Raw genomic sequence first — 8,486 nt, forward strand, 5'->3', positions numbered from 1 at the left:
CTAGGGTTTCCAAGTTCAGTTGGACGATTGAAAGTTTAGGAAATGATAGTGATTTCTAGCTCTGAATATGACTAGCCAGCCTGGTCTTGAGTAAAGGTAAGGGAAATAAAAGGACTGCTTCCACTAGCTCGTTTGGAAATTAGAAAAGACTAGGGCTTAGCCCTTTCTTTACATGATGATGAAAGCTTACAGTATGAACCTATTTCTTCTCTCGACCTAGCCTTTTACTCTGGCTGGATTGAAAACTAACTGAATACTGTCTCACCCGCAGGCTGCCCCGTAACCCGTCTTTCAAAGAAAGAGGCCCGACAGCAAAACAAAGGCAACCCAACTATCCGCAAGGGAACCCGCAGAATGACTGCGAACTCTAACTTCAACCAGATATTCATCCTTAATACTTGCTCCAACGGACTCCTCCCTGATAAAGTATGATATAAGAAATGAATTCGGTCGAGTCACTTCCTACCTTAGCCCAACCAAGCACTAGGCTAATCCAATACCAAAAGGTTACGCAGTAGCTCGAACGAACAAGCACCGGCTTTCGCGCCCTTGCTTCTTTCTAAGGCGCACCGGCTTTCGCGCGTTTGCGCTCGGGCCCTTGCTTCTTTGCTCGACCAAAAGGAGAGGGTTGACTCGAGCTGCACTACACCGGTGATACTCATGTTCTCCCGAAGACCCACTCAATGCGGCTATCAGTGACTTTCGCTCTTGGGACAGCCTCTGACTCGTCCCCCCCGAACCCTAACCTCAATCAGTGAAGCTGGGCCCTCTCCTCTCCGTCTAGTAGAGTGGCATTTTGCTCCTGGTCTCTCGTTTGTGGTAACCGCTTTCCCTGATGCTATGGGATCTTTCAAACTCCCTCCCTATGGACCAAGTAAAGTGATTGGATAATCGATAAATCTCGTACCTTTTTGCTTAATAGGGGTAGCCCCTTCCCTCCATCAGGTCCACATATGGCTCATCTCCTTCTTGCCGAGTGGCTATCGCGCCTAACCTTTGAAATGGAGCTGCTCCGGCGAAAAAGGGTTGAGTTTCAAGGATATGAGTCAGGTAAGAGAGTTGCTTTTGCCTAAGCTGAGCTTTCTTTCATAGCTTTTGCTGGAAACAAAGACAGACTGAGAAGAATCCCTATAGTCGTAGTCATCGGGGGAACTTCCTCTATAAAGGATCATGTTCTCCCTTCTCTGTCCCAAAGTCAAGTTGAAGTAGAGAATCTCAGTTCTGTTCTATTCTAGTGGAAGCCTTTAGACTCTCAATTCCTTTCTTTCGCCTAATCAAGGATAGAAAGTGGCACCTCCTAGAATAAAAAAGATAAGGTTCATCCCTCCTCACCTCAATGCTATAGATCAGAACCCGTTCTCTCCACTCCAGGTAGCCGAGTGGCTGCCCAGCGTTAAATAAGACAAAGACAAAGGGCAGCGCCGAGCGGAAGGGGAAGAACGCAAACACGTTCTCAACGTAGTTTGCGAGATCCTCATCAAAGAGAACCCCTAGCATTCTCGATTGAAGTGAAAGAGGCCACCTATCTGTGGCAGATTTCAAGTCAAAGGGGAATACTTCCCTATGTCCTAACAGCATATCCAAAGGGCGGGTCTGATTGAAAGTCCCGTCCTGTGGAATACGCTTCAATAACTCCATTAAGAAGTCATGAAGAGGACGAAGGGACCTTTGGACGCACGCAATAGTTACCTATCGCGAACAAACGTCTCTTGCCAGCACCCGCGCCGGTTGAAAAGGCAATCCTACCCGGAAAAGGCATATCCGGAGCCCAAGGCACTTGAAGAGCACGCCATGCCAGTAAGGCGATGGCTGCATCCCTAAGCCCTTGTGGCTTAGTCACTTCGTACCTCATCTAGCAGCCTTATGAGTGACTACACGTACCTTTAACAGGACAGCAAGAGCTACAGCGCAACCATCGAACTCAGTAAATCAATCTTCTTGGACAGACAGATCAGGGAAAGAGTAACGGGCTTAGTTCTTTCGTTTGCTTGCTCATTCGCTTGCGGGATGGAAAGCTGAATAAGAACTTGAATGAGATTGACTCTGTATCTCTTCCCTGACTCTGTAAAGCCTGAAGGATAGGATCAAACTCTGATTTTGACTATTCTTTTGCCTGCTAGGACCAAGGCATTTTTTCTCTAAGCTAGGATGTGCCAAACCGGCTTCATTTTAAGACTAGGTGGACTCAATATCCTTTTTCTTTATCCATGCATGCACCTCCTTCTGCTTCGTACCTCTTCCATCAGATAGTCAATATCCTTCGTTGCACGTCTATAGACCCCTCTTCTACAACTCCCATAGGCTTACGACTCAGTCCTTCTTTCAAACTCAACTTCGCCTCCGTCAGCCTCCTTTCCTTTCTGCCTTAGGGCAAGCCAAGTAGCTGCTACTACTTTCTCTCTATTCCCGGATTGATTCCATGATGAAATGAACTAAGAAGGTACAAGTTGATTGAGTCCACATATACAACCCTAGTTTACCTAGGTAGGGATCAACATCGAAATGTTCAAAAGTTGACTCCACATATAGCCTTACAAGCCTATTTTACTAGCGGAGTGGAATCTCCATTTGATAAAGTTTCATTTGCAAAAGCTCATTGTCCTATTTTACCTTTACATGCTTTTCATGAATAGACTTAGCTTCGTTCCATATCCCTGTCCTTTCGCTTACCGTACCTCACCCTTCTTTCATAGCTCGCCCTTTCTTATTCAATGGAAAAGAAAGTCTTATTAGTAGTTGGGAATGGTAGGGGTTCACGTCTCACCGCGTGTTCCCAACTGACCTGCTGACCTTAAGGAGCTAGATTGTTTAAATTCTTCTATTCACTTAGCACTACTCACCCTTCTCTCTTCGATTAAAGGAAAGAAAGATAGCAAGATTGATGATAAGAAGGAAACCCTAGCCAAGGTTCCCTCTCTTATTCAGTGAAAGCATTCCAGTGCTCAATATCGAGAGTAGTCCCCTGCTCACTAAGAGCCATTCTGACTCATGTTCACACACGAGCCTTTCTCCATCTATGATAATATGCACCTTCTATAGTAATGAACAAAGGGATTGATTGTTTAGTAAAGAAATAGGCCCGCCATCTGCTAGCATTAGTACTTCGAGAGAGAAATATGAGAGCAAAAAAAAGGAAGGCGAGGAACAAGAGATACAGGTACAGCAACCAGAAAAAATCTTTTTACTCTAGGCTTAGTCCTATACGCTAACCAAAGCCAAAGCCTCTATCAAAGTAAGTAATTGAGAACTAATCTGATCAATCAAATCCTCATGCCGAAGTAGAAAGCAGCTTTCAAGTCTCGTCGGGCAATCCTTGGGTGACCAAGGAGTAAGCTCGCCTGGAGACGTACGAATAGGCAACGTGAAGGCTTGACGACTCGGAACTCACTTATTTACTTAAAAACATTAATTCAGAAAAGAAGTTGAGTGCTCAGTTGCAGTGTCTTTGCAAAGTGAGCGGCAGTCGTTGGGAAAGTCAGGCATGGAATCACGCTAAGGTAAGGTTTGCTAATCCATCTAGAATAGGATCCACTCTAGATATTCGATTTACCATAAAGCTAGGCATGCTTACCTGACTTTCGGGCTTTATTGCCCAGTGGAAGATTTCCAAGCATTGCGAAGGAGAGATTCCCTCTCCATCCATATTCACTAGATTCCCTTCAAGCGACTTCATTAGCTATAGGTAGACATAACACAAACCCCATCGTACAAGCAAGTAGATCAACATCAACGTTGAATAGTTGAATTCAATCTAGGGTTTACTGCATTATATCTACCGGGGCAACAACTTAGATTCCATCCTGTATTGCTTGTCTTTCTTCTCCTAGTAACTTCTTGGATTCGCCGCAAACAGATGACTAAAAGCGCTTACTAAGCACAGTCCCGGAAATTCCAATTCAATTAGCAGCGAATCTTGCACTTGAGGAGCAGATCTCCATCTGTAAGAGCGGATTAGTCGCATGCCATGGATTAGCCCTTCTTTACTACATACATATTATCAGTACCTGAGATTTTATCTAAAAAAAAGAAAAGATCTAGCTCGGGTCAACGTATCAGTATTCTCGAAGCACCATGTCCTGAGGTCACATGCCTTCTACCTCAATCCAAATCCTCAAACACACTCGATGAATCCGGTTCCAACGGACGCACCAAAAGAGTTGTTAGCCGGAGAAGTGGCTATTGACTTCTTCCTTCATTCTTCTATTCAAGTGGGAGGAAAAAGACTTTCACGCTTTATGGTCTGAATTCAACGGATCTCAAATCATCCATTTCTGAGCTTCAAGCCTTGCAAGCTTTCGAAGTCTTGCATTCATTTCTGTCTCATTTTTATGAAAGAGGCTCACTTGGAAGGAGCGATAGAAGAGATAGCCTCATTCAACAGGAAAGCTTTGTGCTTTTTCTAGCTTTGGCAGGCTTTCTTCCGTTAGCTTGGCTCTTGGCTTTGGTATATGGAATAGAGTCTTTGCTTATAGCTAGTCTTCTGACTTGCTTTGGAATACGGATTTTGCATGCCTAGCTTTATGGGAAAGATGATATCTAGAGTAGATACCTAATCTCATTCCTTATCAATTTCATGGTTCATTCCAGTCTTTAGTAAGTCAAGGCATTCGGGAAGCAGGAGATCGATCCGCTCTTTCCATCTCAAGATCCGCTTTTGCCTTAGGATGAGTTCATAGGCACTTTCAAGGCATCTAACTCGAGGGCAGGCTTATATATAATTATATATATTACTAGAATATAACTTCCAATTTTCTTCAAGACAGTGGATTCGCCCCTTCTAAGGGGATTTGTCGAGCCGGTCAATCCCCCGATAGCTTTAGCCGAGATTTTGTCAAGTTGAGACCCCGGAAAGGAAATGGTCGGTTGAATGCTTATGCTTATTCCATTCAGAAAACTCTTCAACCAGGCCACAAAGGCTGGATCATCAGATCACTTGATATTACTGCCCGGAACGAAACTTCATTCGAAAGTAGGAAAAAGGCAAGATCAAAGTTCTTCCTTGAGGCCGGCTCAGCTAACCGATATGATGCCGAATTCCCGGCTCGCTTTTCTTTCGCGCCTTCTGTTAGGTGGGCAGCGCTACCCCCCTTTGTTTGCGTTGTCCTGCTTTCGCGGTAGAAGCAGGAACCGCCTTCAATGACAAGCGAAGCATACTTTCTTCATATGCGAGTTATCTCTTTTAGAATCTTCTCGCTGTCCCTGATGCCCCTAAAGATTGAACTATACCGCTAGGGGGCGAAACCAGGATACCTCGACGATACTTTGAGATAATAGAATAGCAGATAGGGGGAGTGTATCGCGGAATCATCCAGCGGTGACCAACCAAAAGAAGTTGCGTTGATTATTCAATGATAAGATCATGGCACGAAAATACTTAAGGATTGGGGTAACCAGGCCGGGCGGCAGACACTTCAATGAAAGAGCTCCTTTGGAATCTTCCTTGAGAAAAGAGAATGAAATAGCATCCTTCCCTACCCCTAGGATAAAGGGCCTCTTTTCAAAGAATAAATTCCTTTTCTTATGCTTAAGCCTATGTACTTTTTTTTCAGTAGAATCTGCTGCCCTAGATTCATCGTCTAACCTTCTTTCAAAGCTCACTTCAAACTCTATACCTATTGTGTGATAGGGCCAAGAGTCCTCCGCCTTCAGCAGCTCTGTTATTTAGTTAGAATACGCTTACTAAATCCCACTTTTGATGAGCAGAAGTCGCGCTCAATTCGATTCGTATTTAACTACTAGGTGATATGTATGAATATCCTCAGATTCGTGCAAACTCCGATCGAAGACAGAAATCTGCCATTGCCAGAGACCCGCGTTCGAAGTGGGGAGTTGCTTCGGGCCAGCCAACAGGGGCAACTTATCAGAAAAGACTTGCTCCAACTCCTTAACAAGCGAAGGAAATAAAGAAGCACGAGGGCAGGTTCTCTTTGAAGAGAAGGGGTCAAAATCTTCCCAATCAAATCCATGGCCCATCCCCGAAATGGACAAGGCTTTACTATGGGATTCAGAGGTATAGCTGATCCTGCATGATGACCCCTGCCTCCTCCTTACTTGGTTCAGATATAGATCCTATTTAGCTATAAGCGCTGGCATTGGAATTCGCCTATTATAGACTCGTTGTGATATTGCAATTAAGGAAAGAAATCTTGTTTTCAAGGAGTGGGGGCTTTGGTAAAAGATTGAGTCTAACAGGTATTTATTCAGTTGCCACGTATGGGGCCTACCGCCCTACAGCTTCACCAAAGCAAATCGAACATTTCTAGCAGGAATAGAGAGACCTGACCAAAATGTCAATGCGCTTCTTCCCGGGCTGGGTAACGAAGCGAAGAAAGAAAGTGAAAATAAAGTCTTTGACATTGACCCCTCGTACGTCTATTTCTTGAAATGCTCTGTTAGGGCAGGGGCTTTTTCTCGGTTTGGAGAAGGAGTTAGTTCGCTAGGGCGATCAGTGAGACTTGGTAGGTATGGAAGGGTTAGGGCTCTTTCTCAAGCGAGTTCTGGTTCCTATTGAAGAATCTCAGATGCCTTACAAGAGCTCTTGTACATTTTTCAGTTTACCTATGATAGATCCGGTCTATTTGAGAGACTGATTCTCGGTATAATCCCCTCTAAAAGAGCTTGAAGAGGCACTATAAACATGAGGAGGGCATAGATCCGATACAGACAGATGTTACAAATGTTGCTAAAGCTTCAACCCTGTTTGAAACCCTTTCGAGCGATACATAATTGAGTTTCATATGAATCTTCCCTATGTGCCACAGCCGTTCACTCTTTCATTCATTCCTTCACGGAAGACTACTGAATTGCATTGAGGTAGTGATAGCGCATTGAAATTGGATACGGAGCACGGAAAGAAAGGCGTCTTATCGAGAGTTCTGACTGGGGGGACCCCTATCTTCTTCTTTGACTCCCTATCTTCATCTTCTCGATAGAAGAAGGGCTGATGCTTAAGGAAAGAGAGGCGTCAGGAAGCATGGATAGAGCTGGACTTTCACTTCCAGCATTGATTAACTGGATCTGATATCTATCTATCCCCTGTCCTGTCTGATTGATAACCTGATTAACCTGAAACCCATCCTTGATCAAGGAAGCCAAAGAAAAGCTTTCTGTCTGACTTTATGAAATAAGCAAGCCATGCCGGGTTCCCCTGCTGGCCTAAAAGAAGACATGCATGATAGACTGTTCCCTCTCTGCTTTCATGCTCCCCATTCAATGCTATCAGTTAAAGTCAAGTGATTGTCTAATGGCTAGAGCTTGTGTCTCTGTTCTTCTATAGTGGTCACTGCTTGTCCTAATCGAATGTGAGACCTCATCAATGCGGATAGGAACAGATCTGATTCAGAGTAGTCCATTCTTACATTCATAGTGTTCGCTCCTGGCCTCTTCGCCACTCTTCTTTCTAATGGCTGCTATTGCTTTCCTTCCTCTTCCTTCATGGCAGGAAGGTCAGGTCACAGGCCAACAAAACAGAAGCAACAGGAAACAAACAAGCAAGCTACTATGAAGAATCTCAGTTCCTATCCTGTCCTAGCCTATGATATGAAGAGTTCTAATAGGTGAATGCCCGAGTCAGGAAAGGAAAAGGAGAAGCAAGAGAAAGAGTGAAGAGTCCCCTTAATGAAAAGCCCCCCTTCGAGTAGTCTCATAGCATATAGGTCTGACCAGGGTCTCGGTTACCACCATTCTTTCTCAGGACAACCTCGCTCCTAGCGAAAGATCAAAGGCCAGGTGTGAAGCAACTTCACGATCCAATGAATTCCCTAAAATCGGATGACACAAGGCGAACTAGAATTGGCTTCTTTATCCAGGTAGCGACAGGCTCCAATCGAAAGGAACCGCGCGTACGCTAGAAAAGACGTATAGGCAAGCCTTTCTTTATGATCATATGGATCGCTTTTCGTGACTTTTCTTTCCATAGGAATACATTGCTGTCTAACCTGCTTTCTAACTTTAGGGGACCGAGAATCCGTCTTTTGATCCTCCTCAAGCCTACTCTCGTCTTTCGAATTAAACTTCCGATTTGTAGTTGGTGTAGATGCTGAAGGATCAGCTGACACTAGATAAGAAAGGGTGTCGATCGAAGCTCTCGAACCTGTTCCGAAGTCAGTTTAGGATTGGGTTTAGGGTTTAGATAGTTAGATAGATAGGTTTTTCTTGGTTTTTATCTTTGAATGAAAAAGCAATAAAAGGCATGGCTTCTCTTCGCCTTACCGAGGACCTTACTTAGCCTTCTCTCTTCCCTTTCAATAGGTGGTGTATTTTCTATGGGGCGGGCATATCAATCTTTAGGAAGGTGAAATCGCGCAAAGGAAGCTACTTGGAAGCCTTTCTCCTACCTCTTCATTCCATAAAAATAAAAAATATGTAGCACGAGCCCACAAAGCCCTTAGTCGATTGGATAGCCTAAGGTAGGATTCCTCAACCCGAACAGTCTCCTTCTCTGTGAGAACGAACCTCATCTCTTCCCGAAAGAAAAGTGGAAGCGT

The 8,486-nt window shown here is 44.4% G+C and overlaps 1 protein-coding gene across 1 annotated transcript in view; it reads right to left on the reverse strand.

Moving 5' to 3' along the window:
• LOC114757212 (uncharacterized) overlaps positions 1-8,486 on the reverse strand; it is a 61,638-nt gene that overhangs the window by 32,308 nt on the left and 20,844 nt on the right. The window lies entirely within an intron of this gene.

This window comes from Neltuma alba, unplaced genomic scaffold (assembly GCF_004799145.2).
Source record: "Neltuma alba isolate B1F8T4 unplaced genomic scaffold, ASM479914v2 tig00010580_pilon, whole genome shotgun sequence".
Taxonomy (NCBI): Eukaryota; Viridiplantae; Streptophyta; class Magnoliopsida; order Fabales; family Fabaceae; genus Neltuma; species Neltuma alba.